The sequence below is a fragment of the Mercurialis annua genome, linkage group LG3 (assembly GCF_937616625.2).
Source record: "Mercurialis annua linkage group LG3, ddMerAnnu1.2, whole genome shotgun sequence".
Classification (NCBI taxonomy): Eukaryota; Viridiplantae; Streptophyta; class Magnoliopsida; order Malpighiales; family Euphorbiaceae; genus Mercurialis; species Mercurialis annua.
Genome location: NC_065572.1, coordinates 9242921 through 9254657, shown reverse-complemented (window position 1 = coordinate 9254657; position 11737 = coordinate 9242921). Strand labels below are relative to the sequence as shown.

The 11737-nt window shown below is 30.9% G+C and overlaps 1 long non-coding RNA gene across 1 annotated transcript; it reads left to right on the top strand.

Moving 5' to 3' along the window:
• Positions 1 to 3191: 3191 nt before the first annotated feature.
• Positions 3192 to 5653, top strand: LOC126673864 (uncharacterized). Its single transcript, XR_007639373.2, has 2 exons — positions 3192 to 3331; positions 4574 to 5653. It is a non-coding gene; the product is annotated as an uncharacterized LOC126673864 (long non-coding RNA).
• The last annotated feature ends 6084 nt before the right edge of the window (positions 5654 to 11737 follow it).

Genomic DNA, 11737 nt, shown 5'->3' with positions numbered 1-11737 from the left:
AAAAGACTGGCTGAATCTGAAACCGAATTTTTTTTAGATTGTACAAATTTTAATGTTTTATTTCGTTTTGATAGCCTTTATATTGTAATAAATTCATCCTTGCTAGTGCTAGTAATTTCCAACACGATCCGTTTACTCGACAAATTTGAAGTTTAGCAAGTTCGAAGTAAACTAATATGAATTTTGATTATAAATGGATCAAACCGTTTGTAATACGATTAAATAGCATATGAAACTCACCTAATCTGTCCAGTTGACCAAATATACTCCTATACACGTGTAACCTGTCAATTATTGTTTGTTTTTATTGTCTAATTATACTCGTTTGTTTAAAAAAAATATAGGTTATTAAAAAACGTGCTAAAATATGTGATTTATTACGATTTTTTTAGTAAACGGGTTAGACGTTAAATAAACGTGTCGTACTTAGATCTGACATCTTAGACACGCTTAGTTGGACGATTCGTGTTCGTATTGGAAATATATGTTTATTTTTAAATGAATATACGACATGTGGCTAAAACTAACAAATAAACTAAACATACACCCTAAATCATGTAATTGCAAATACAATGATGATATGTTAATGGAAAATCAAAGAGACAACATAGAGGCTTCTCAGAATTATTGGTATGAGTCCTTAGCTCGTTTGCTAACGAAGTGTATGCAAAATCCGGCTTCGAATCTTGTTCTTGTGCTGCGTTCTTGGAGAATTAATATGTGTTTAGTGTAATTTAGGACTGGAATCAAGTGATTTGGTGCATGTGTGTGTGGCGGAGTATTAGGCTATGGCTAGTGTTTTAGGGGAGATGATCAGATTTCGTAGGTATTTTCTAGAGTTTGTGTGCCACTGGTCAGACCTTTGACTAGACTGTATTAATGGCCTATTTATAGAGATTAGGGGTGATCCAGGGTTAACTAGAGGTTCAGTTAGTTTTAAATTACTATTTACCTAGTTAGAGTTCGTTTTAAAGTTAATGAAGTGTTAAGTGATAGATTATTAGGATTAAAATTAGATTTAATTTATTTACTTTAGGTGTTTACAATTAAATTCGGATTTACACTTGGTGGCTAAATAAAAAGGTGTTAAAAGTTTGTTTCGGTGTCCAAAAGTATTAAAAAAAGGGATGTTTACTTATTTACCTCAAAAAGTGAAAATAATTGTTTTTTACCTCAAAGTGAAAAAGTTTTAGAAAATACTCCATAAGTTTTTCAGATTAATGTTTTTAATCTCAGTTTTAAAATAATTATGATTTTACTCCGTTATCATCTAGTTATCATTTTGGTTATCGTGGATCTCTCTGTAATTATTTTTTTTACGTACATTATCATCCAATTATCATAACCTTATCAGAGTTCATTATCATCTAGTTATCATACTGCAGTGTTATGTTAATGACATGATAATTACACACTTATTTATCATACATTACAATAAATATTATTATAATGTTATCATATAGGTAGCATAAATATTATCATATCGCTATCATATGATAATGTTATGATAACGACATGATAATATTATGATAACGATATGATAATCAAATTTAGTGATAAAAACATGATAATCATTTGCTGTTTTTTTAATAAAAAATTGATTTTCTCTGCAGTAATACTTACATGATAAATATGATAATCAGAAGCTATTTTTTTTGCAGAAAATTGATTTTTGTATAGAAAATCGTTTTTAACGCAAATTTTTAGATCTAAAACTGAGAAAATTCAAGAGTAATTTATTTAGATCTGAAAATTAAACAAATCGTATTAATCACCACGATTTGAGGAAAAATAGCTAAAATTATATATGAAAAAGGGCAGAGTGATGAAGCACCATGGCGAAGCGATGAAGGAATCGCGGTGGAGCGATGAAGGAACGGCGAAAAATAAAAAAAATAAAGAAGGAAAGAAGAAATAAAGAAAAAAATGACGAAGAAAAAGAATCAGAGAATAATAATAATAAGAAGAAGAAGAAGAAGAAGAAGAAGAAGAAGAGAGGAGAGAGAAAAGGAAAGGGAAATATAAAAAAATATGACAGTCGTTATATGATAAGAGTAAAAAAAATACTTAGAGTAACAAATGAATAAATAATTATAATATAAATATACTTTAAAGTAAAAAAATAAAAATATTAAAATGGTGAGATATTTTCTCCATTTTTCCCATATTGAGATAGGAAATCAAATTATTTTTAAAAATGAAGTATATATCCTAATTTTCTCTTTAAAAAAGGCTCTTGAAATCCTATGGGCTTGGATTTAGTCAATTTCAGCCATAAAATTTACAAATTTGGCCCATAAACTTTTAACACATTGCAGTTAGTCTAATTTTTTGGACTTAGAGTACAATCTACTTGAATTTTTATAGACTACTTATAGCTAATTGCGTTTTAGTCCTTCAAATTTAAAGCTATGCAGAGATTACGCCTGCTTAAACTTAGATTCCAGCAAGTAAATCGATAGCTCGTCACCCGAACTGATTTCTTTAAAATTCATCATTGGATGATTTAATCACTTATCACTTTATACTTTTCCGGAAAATAAGTGTCTACAATAGTGAGATTATTAGATTAAATAGAAGTTTAAAATTCTATCATCTACCTTAAAATACATGTTGTTTATAAGACTTTCTGTTATATCATATAGGGTTAATTATAAAAAATGCTCAACGTTTAGCAGTTTTAACGCTTTAATCCTAACATTTAAAAGTTGGCAAAATAAACTTAAAATTTTAAAAATTGTGAAAAAGTATGCCTAAAACTTGTAATACCCCGTAGAATTATTAGTGTTTATTTTCGCTAGTGTCCGATTTTAATTGATTAGGAACTCGAAAATAGTGAATAAATTCACGTGATGAATTTATACGTGTGATAATGTGATTTGCTATGTGTTTGCCTTAAATGTGATTTTTGGCAATTTTACGTGTTAAAAGTGAATTTTGCGATTTTTCACTAAAAACCGTAAAAATAATTATTTTAAATATTTTTAAAGGCCCAAAAATATTTTAACTCAGCCCATATGATATGATTTAATGTTTTTGAATATTTGGTAAAGTTGAGTTTATTTTGCCCCTAGAGTTCGAATTATTTACAAGAATGCCATAATGGCAAACTTGTAAATAATTGAAACTTCAAATAAATATCTAGATATTTTTCCTACACAAACTTGGTGCCCAAGTCTTTAATCTTCTTCTCCATTTGAGTGTGGGTGCCGAATACTCCATAGCTCTCAACACAAAACTTTATACTTTCATTTTCTCTCAAAATTTTCTTAACAAAAGTTGTCGGGAATATTGCGTAGATCGTGTGTGTGTATTTGCATGTTGAATCAAGGTATAATTTCAAGCTCAAATCTTAGTTTTTAGTTGCTGATGTTGGTTAAGTGTTAGAAACATGCATAGGATGGTTTAAATGTGATGTTTGATGGATAATTAGTTGGTTTTGATTGTTGTTTATATGGGTTACGGTTTTAAAATAATTTTTCCGTGAAAATTAAATTATTTATTTAAATTTCTGGGCTGATCTATATGTTGAGATTTATATATGCTTTAAAGTGAAATTTTTTGTGGATTAAAAATGTTAAACATTTCGGGTGTTAATTTAATTAGTTGGGTTTCGATTTTTAATAGTTTAAAACTCAAAAAAATGCTTAAATGTGGGTAAATCTAATGATTTTAAATTTCTGGAAATGAGTTTGTTTAAGGTTGATCTAAATGTTTGAATGATGATAAATAAATATCTAATGGTGAATTTTTAGCGGTTTAATAATCGGGTTTAATTTTTAATAACTCTATTCGGCCAAAATTGTTAAAAAGGGTAAAACTGTCATTTTAATTTCTGTACAGAAATAATTCATGAAAAATTTCTGGAAATACATATGAAAATTATTTATGGAGTTCAAATGATTTCTGTGAAGTTTTTTGACGGATTAATAATCGGTTTTGATTATTAATTGATATTTCGGTTTTAATGGCTAAAATAATGAAAAATATTATTTTAAAATTTTGGGCTACTGTTTTTACAAGATGAAAATTAAAAATGTATTTGAAAATGATTTTGATGAATTTCGGTGTTAAAATGGCTTAAAATGGATTTTTAAGCGTTTTTAGCGTTTTTGAATTTTCCGGCCAAAACCACCGGAATACGGTGACCGAAATGTGAGTAGAAGGGATAGAGCATGTTGGCTCAGTCCTAAACTCATTTGGCAGCAGTTAGTGCCGAAATATTTTTGGCAGAAAATAAGGGGGGGCCGAGCCCCGGGTTAAAAATATTTTACGGAAAAATATTTTTGGTTATTTTTGAATTTTGATATGTTTGATGAGATTTTCTAAAAGTGTATTTTTAGAAAATTATGTGAATTGAATGTGTGTTAGAATTATATGGAGTTATAATTCTATGTTTATTTATGGAATTAAATAAACTACGTGGTGTATCGTATAGAAATACGATGACGCGGAAATAGATAGTCGGAATCAAATTTGGTTTGTGATTATGTGGTTATATGGTTGAGTCGGTCTAGAGTATATCCTAGAATTTAGAGTTAATACATTTATTAATGTTTAATCTCTAAATTAGATCCAGCGAGTTTTGTCGCGGAAACCGGCGAGCAAAGGTTTTGAATATTCGACGGGTGGTATTTTTATATTTGGAATAAGCGAGTACTGTGAGTGTGTTTACAACTTATACTGCTAAATATTAGTATTAAAAATATTGCGAACTGCTTTACATGATTTGCAAATGCTTTATTTTATTTTGAATTTAAATCGCATGAACTATATACATAGTTTTGAAACCGATTTAGATTCATTGAAACATGCTTACTATTGGGCGGCAATAGTGCTGTGTGATCACCGGTATTGCATTTAGAATGGGTTGCATGTGAATGTGCTGTGTGAATCCTGGCGACGACCTGGAAAGTCAGGCGACGGCCTAGACTCTGTGTGAACAGATCTTCAGAGACAACGGAATATAGACGACCAAAGGCAGTCAGCAAACTGCCGAGATCTGAGAGGTTGAACCTTTTATTAAAAAAGTGAAATTGGCGACAGTATTTATGTACTGCCGAAATCCGTTGTATTGTAAGAAGAGTCTGGGACTTTCAAATACGTAAAATAAGAATAATCGGATTTGACTGGCTAAAAGTACAAAAAGAGAAAATAAATACGGCCAAAGAAAAATAAAAGGTTAACCCGAATATGATGAAATGATGTGGAATATTTATGTTTCCTGTGTTGAAAGCATATAGGAACATGAATCATGGTTTAGGGTTTCATATGAATCGGTAATCTGGAATGCATTGCTTTCATATTAATGTTTATTAGTACATGTTGTACGCATTCACCAGTTTTTATAACTGACCCCGTTGAATTTAATATTTTTACAGGCGAGTAGTTTGACGTGTGGATTTCCAATTTCTTGTTCCGGAAATCCCTGGATTGTATAAAGTGAGAATGACTTTCCTTTATGTGTTTAGAGTTGCAGTAGCTAGAATAATGAACGGTGATATCTTAATAGTCGTTGGACTTATTTATGCTTTATATTTTATAACGCTAAACTCTGATAATATGTAATATGTGAATGCTGTGCGAAAGTCCGAGCGACTGCACTTGAATAAAATGCGGCGAACGCATCTGCATAGTGAAATGCAGTTAAGTCCATTAGAGAAATGATCTGCATAGTGAAATGCAGTAATTACCATAGTAAGATGGTATGCACCTGAGATGCATGATAAATCATAGAGAAATGGTTTTGAAACTAAAATGCAATAATTAAAGAGAAAATTATGTGCATGTTTTAAATGGTAATTTTTATGAGAACGTTTTAAACTGCGATTTTAAAATGTTCGAAAATGATTTGAATTCCGCGAAAATTTTTAAGTGATTTTAATGTGTTTTTAAGGCTTGCTACGGGTTTCGGAGCAACCACTCCCATTCCCTAGCGCCGGTCTCGATGCCGAGAATCGGGTCGTGACAAAACTAATTGTCGTTTTTTTATGTGGCATGTTTAGGATCATTCTTATGCAAATATTTTTACCTCTACCACATAAAAAAATGTCTGGAAAACTCAAGAAGTTGAGAAAAAGGATAAAGGGTGACTGAGAATCCAACAAGATTAATTAGGAGTGTTATGTGCAAAATATAAAGAGGAGCTGGGCATAACAAAAAAGTATGTTTGCATGAGAATGATTCTAAATATGCCACATCTGCAAATAAAGAACGCTAATTAGTTTTATGCATATTTTTATAAAATTTGAAAGGTTGGAGTTTATTTTACCAGTTTTTAAACATTATGATTAAAGAAGTAAAACAGCAATACGTTGAGCCTTTATTTTATAATTAATTCTATTATTTACTCCCGCTGATCTTTTTTAGTTGTCCATTTTTAACAAAACACATATATTAAGAAAGTTATTAAAATTTTATATAAATGATAAAATGATTTTACATAGATATACTAAAGGTTTATACGTTAATAAATGCTATCTCTACTCCGCTAACTAAAGTAAAGGGTAACAATGAAATTATTTTTAAATTTGTCATTAAAATTTATAATGAAAAAATATTTTAAAATAAAAAACTTTTAAAAAATAACAATTAAAAAAGAGGGGGGGGGGGGGGGGGGCTATGTTTCCTTTATTTTTTTTACCACACTTTTTAACTTTAGTGACTTCCCATTGAAGTTGGGCCTGGTGAACAGTTGCCAAGGGCTGCATTCTCCGTGGATCAAGATAGCCCTTATTCAGTGACTTCTCATTAAAGTTGGGATCTATAGGCTTTCTCATCTATAAAAGTCTATTGGGCTTTTTATACTATTTCTCAAAAAACATTTACATTTTAATTAAAAAAAATTATGTTAAATTTTGTTTAAAAAATTTATACTATCTTTAAAATCTGATTACATTTTTTTTCGCTAATAATTTTTCTACATTATTATGTACCATATATATAATTTTTAGTTATTTAATTTTTTTAATTTCCTTTTCACGTATAATATCGTTTTCTTTATCAATTCTACATTTAAACAACATCTTTTTACCGTGTTTTAATTTATTTTGTCATAGGGCGAAGCTACACCTTGCTAATAGCCCACCTTTCCTTTTATTTTCCTATGCAAAATTTATATAAATTAGTAAAAAAATTAAACACTTAAGCTTTTTTTCTTTGATGTATTGTCCATCTTAAACTTGTAATTTTATCTAATGACATCTTATATTTATAATATATTAAAAAAATTGACCCCCTTAAAGTAACTGGCTTTGCCCATTATTATAGTTTTACATCAACGTAAGATCAACTAAGAGCAAACAAAAGTCAACCAAAATAACAAATCTATCAGTAATATGGCTCAATATATATTAACAATATCAACTAAATATCAATTGAAGATCAAAATAAGATCAACATTGTTAATATAATATAAAAATACAATATAATATATTAAATTTTTTATATATGCTAATAATACAATATCATTAAAAAAAAGAAAAAAGAAAAAAGAAGAAAAAAATAAAAAAAAAAGAAGAGAAAGAAGAAGGAAGAAGAAGAAGAAGAGATGAATAATAACTACGAAGCGAAAAACGATTGTAATAGAAGACATATCCCATATTTAATGAAAATGGTGGGTGATGACGGCATGTAACACCCTGTATTTTTCTAACTTATTTTCTGTTAAGCCTAAACGGTATTTTGGGTTCGTTTGAATGGTTCGACCACTTAGAATCATGTTTCGAAGGTTCTAAACCTTTTAAAATGTGTTTTAAGATGTATTAGGAGTAGTTTCAGAGTTTGGAACGATTTTGATTTCAATTTCAAAATCTCAATTTTTCATCGGAGGCAGTAGCATTTCGCGGACGCGACATGCCCAAATCACGGGCACGATTCATGTATCACGGGCGCGATGAAGGTATAGCGAGCGCGACGCATGCACTGTTCAGTTCGCCGATTTTCTATAAATACTACCTAAACTCGACCTAATCAGATTTTACACTTTCTAAAAACCCTAAGACTGTAGTAGCACTATTCTAAGTCATTCCTCATCATTCCTAGGCCTACTTTGATCATTTATAAGTGATTTTCATCAATCTCTTAAGGTTTAATTAATGGTTTATCATTTCTAGAGTTTTCTTATTCATTGGTTTGGTGTTTGGTTCGATTGTAGGCTGATTTGAACTATAATTTTTTGGGTTTTCTTTCCTTGGTTGTTCTTAATCAATTCCAAAAGATTAGTGGTTCTAATCCCTTAATTTAAAGTGTAGAGATTGTTTGGTGTTGATTTAAATCTATACCTTGGGTGATTGGCTTTTGATTCTATAATTCTATTGTTTTGAAATCTGTAAATAATCTTGCTATGTTGTTTTTAGCTTTTGTTTGGTGTTTGTACCTGATACGCATATTTTGTATAGCATTTTCCAAGTATGATTGTTAGTAATACTTTCTATTTTTGAGGAAATTATGCTTGGAAGGGTGTTGTTTTATAGGTAAAATATGCAAGAAAGTCATGTACCAAGAATCAAAGAAAATTGCAAAGAAACGAACAAATTATATCAAATTGATCCTTGTTCATGCATGGATAGTTTTGTCCTTCTTCAAGACCTCAAATGAGAAAGCTTTATTCATATGAATGGTTGTAGGCACCCTAAACTTTCCAAGAGATTAAGAATTACAGCATTCAGAGTTGTTGTAATATCCCGAAAAAGTTTCAAATCTTTCTAATGCGTTTTCGGAAATTAATTGAGTCTTCTTCGGTTTGACGGTTCAATTCGTAAATTAAATTTTGGTCCGGTTTGATTTTTAGGTTCGCGACTAGTTCCCTTATTCTTATGGTTCAACCGAAAAGGTTGAACCACCATCGCGAATCAGGTCTCAAAAGAGACCCAACTCTTTTATCGAGTCTCGTTCGAGAATTATGGAATTCTCGAACGAGAACTCAATTGTTTTGACTGGTCTCGTTCGAGACCAGCCTTACCAATGCGGGGGGCACTTTCGTCTTCCGTTTCTAACCTAATCGACCTGTTTAAATACCTAAAATTCAACCCTAATCTATTCTCCACACTACAAACAAACCCTAAACATCGTAAACATCCATTTTCACTCAGAAACGTTGATGCAATCATCACTCAAAGTGGCTGTCACGGTAAGTTTCTTAGTTCCTTGAATTTCAGTTTATGTTTCAAACGACACTTCCGTAATTTGTCGTTCTCTCTCGTTTCTAGATCGAAATTGATTTCGCTTGATCTCAGGCGTTCTAGACTCGCGTGCCTTCGATCCCCCACCTCGTTTTTGTTGAACGGTACGCTACCGATCTCGTTTTAATCGCCGTACGGTTTCCGTTTTAAGGTTATGAAATCTGTTTTTGTGAAGTTTGTTTTCTGCCGAATCTTTTCATTATCTTGGGCCATGATCATGATTTTTGTTATGGTTATTAGCATTCATGATTGTTAGGATTGATTAACTGAATTGATTGAGCCGTGTTATTGTGTTGTGTGAATCGCCGGATGAGTTGTTTTGATTGATTATCCGCCATTGTTAGACCTTTGTTTTGCTTATGAATACAGTGCATACATGCTTCTTTGAGTAAGGATTATTTGGGTTTAGTAAAGAGTTTATGAGTTTAAGGGAATTTTGGGTTTACTGCTTGTATTTTGAGCTTTGGTCTTGGCGGGAATTTGGTTATTTGTTTAAGGTCTAACAATGGCGCTGTTAATGGCATGATCAAATTGGTTTGGTTTCTTTAATTAAAGAGGATGGCTACATAGCTATTGTAATCACCAAAATGTACTACTTAAATCCAATAAATGCTTAAAGTTAGTTTTATCCCTTGTTTGCTTAATAATTGGTTTTCATTATGATTTTAAAAGGAATTTATCGTAAAGGATAAACATTTTACAAACTTAGGTTAATATAATTACACGGGTAATTATATTTGTTTTCAAATACCATAGTGGCTAAGTTACATGTTAACCCTCGAACATTCTTAAATTTATTTGATTAGGTTAATGGTTATTAACTTATATTTGTTTTGAATAATAAACAAAAATATTTATATTTAATTTCGAATATCAATTTGGCATGAAATTGGTTAAATTACAATTTAGCCCTTGAACTTATTTTATAACTTAATTAAGTGGATTTTGATTAGTAACTTATATTTTGTTTTAACTATAAACTAGAGTAATTAATTTGATCTTAAATATTAAATTGGCTAAAGTACAGTTCAGTCCTTAAGTGGCTAAAGTACAGTTTAGTCCTTAAGTGACTAAAGTACAGTTTAGTCCCTAATTGGCTAAAGTACAGTTTAGTCCCTAAAATTTTATAAACTTAAAATGATTAAGTTTTTGATTGTAACTCGGGTTACTTGAAGTTAAAGATATTGGGTTCCGTTTTAAATATTGATTTATTATTTTATCAAAATTGATTTTATAATTATAAACTATGGTTTATAATTGGGTATGATTACACTTATTTTATCAAGGTGATTTTGGGAATTATAAACGCTGTTTAATATTTTGATAAAATATTTTGGGTCGGGTTAGACTTGGGTCACCCGACATGTGAGGTAGCTTGGTAGTTATTGGTAACTCGGCTAACCCAATATTTGAGGAAGTGGATTTAAGTTATTATTTATTTATTATTTAAGTAATATTTTTCGGAACGGATTTTAAAGCGGAAACCCAATAGACTTTGCTTAATTGTTTGAGTATTGTATTGCTCGATGTGATTCATTTTAACTCGGGTCATTAAGTGATTAATTGTTCATTCTATTCTTGCTACGTTTATGCTTGGCTCGGTATTGTGCTAGTCCTATGTGGTGTCTAGTATTCTTGGAGTTAGGGGTTGAATGGAGTTTAACTTATATATTGTTTTAGACCCGTCGACTGCTCGTGCTTCGGAGTCTACGCAGGGTTAGTTGTTTTCCAAGATTCACGTGGATAAGCAAGCAGTGAGTTTGTAGTGCTATTTACCGCTTTATTAAGTACCGCAATTTATTTTAGTATTATAAATGTTTTCGAATTGTTTTAAGCGATTATGGATTTGGATTGAAACGAGCTACTCGATAGCCTTGTATCGAGACTGTGTGCACCGGTAATTACTCTGGGATCGGCAGACTAAGGTCTTGTTTACGCTGGTAATTTGACGAGGATTTGTTCCCGTCCACTTTGGGTTTTTTTTTCCAGTATGCTATGTCATACTTACGCTGGGATCATTTCAATACTGTTATTCCATAATCATATTATATTAGTATAAAAGATTTTGATTTAAGCGTTTTAAACTTAATAAATTTAAATAGTATTGCGAACTCATCTCAGTATATCTGACCCCGTTGTTTTCCCAAATTTTCCAGGTTTATTATTTTGAGCGAGTCTGCAGATCTCCGAATCTTTATCCTTCGGAGGTTTATTGTCTTTTTAATAAATTGTCAAAACTACTTTTATTCTTAGACCGCATTAGTAAATTAAAAGTCTATATTATTCTAGTCTGTTTGTCAGATTTGTCTGACTGGCTTTCTTTTATGCGTTGGCATTAATATTGTTTAACTCTGGTTATATTTATTTAATGATAGTACTTATATTTAAACTGTTAATTTAAGTTGGAGTCTCAGTTGCTCCGAGCATTGGATTTTCTGCAGGTTTATCTGATTGATGGTTTTCCGCAAGACTTGTTACGGGTTTTGGTACAACCATACCCATACCCTAGCGCCAGTCGCGATCCATGAAATTGGGTCGTGACAGTTGTCTATCTC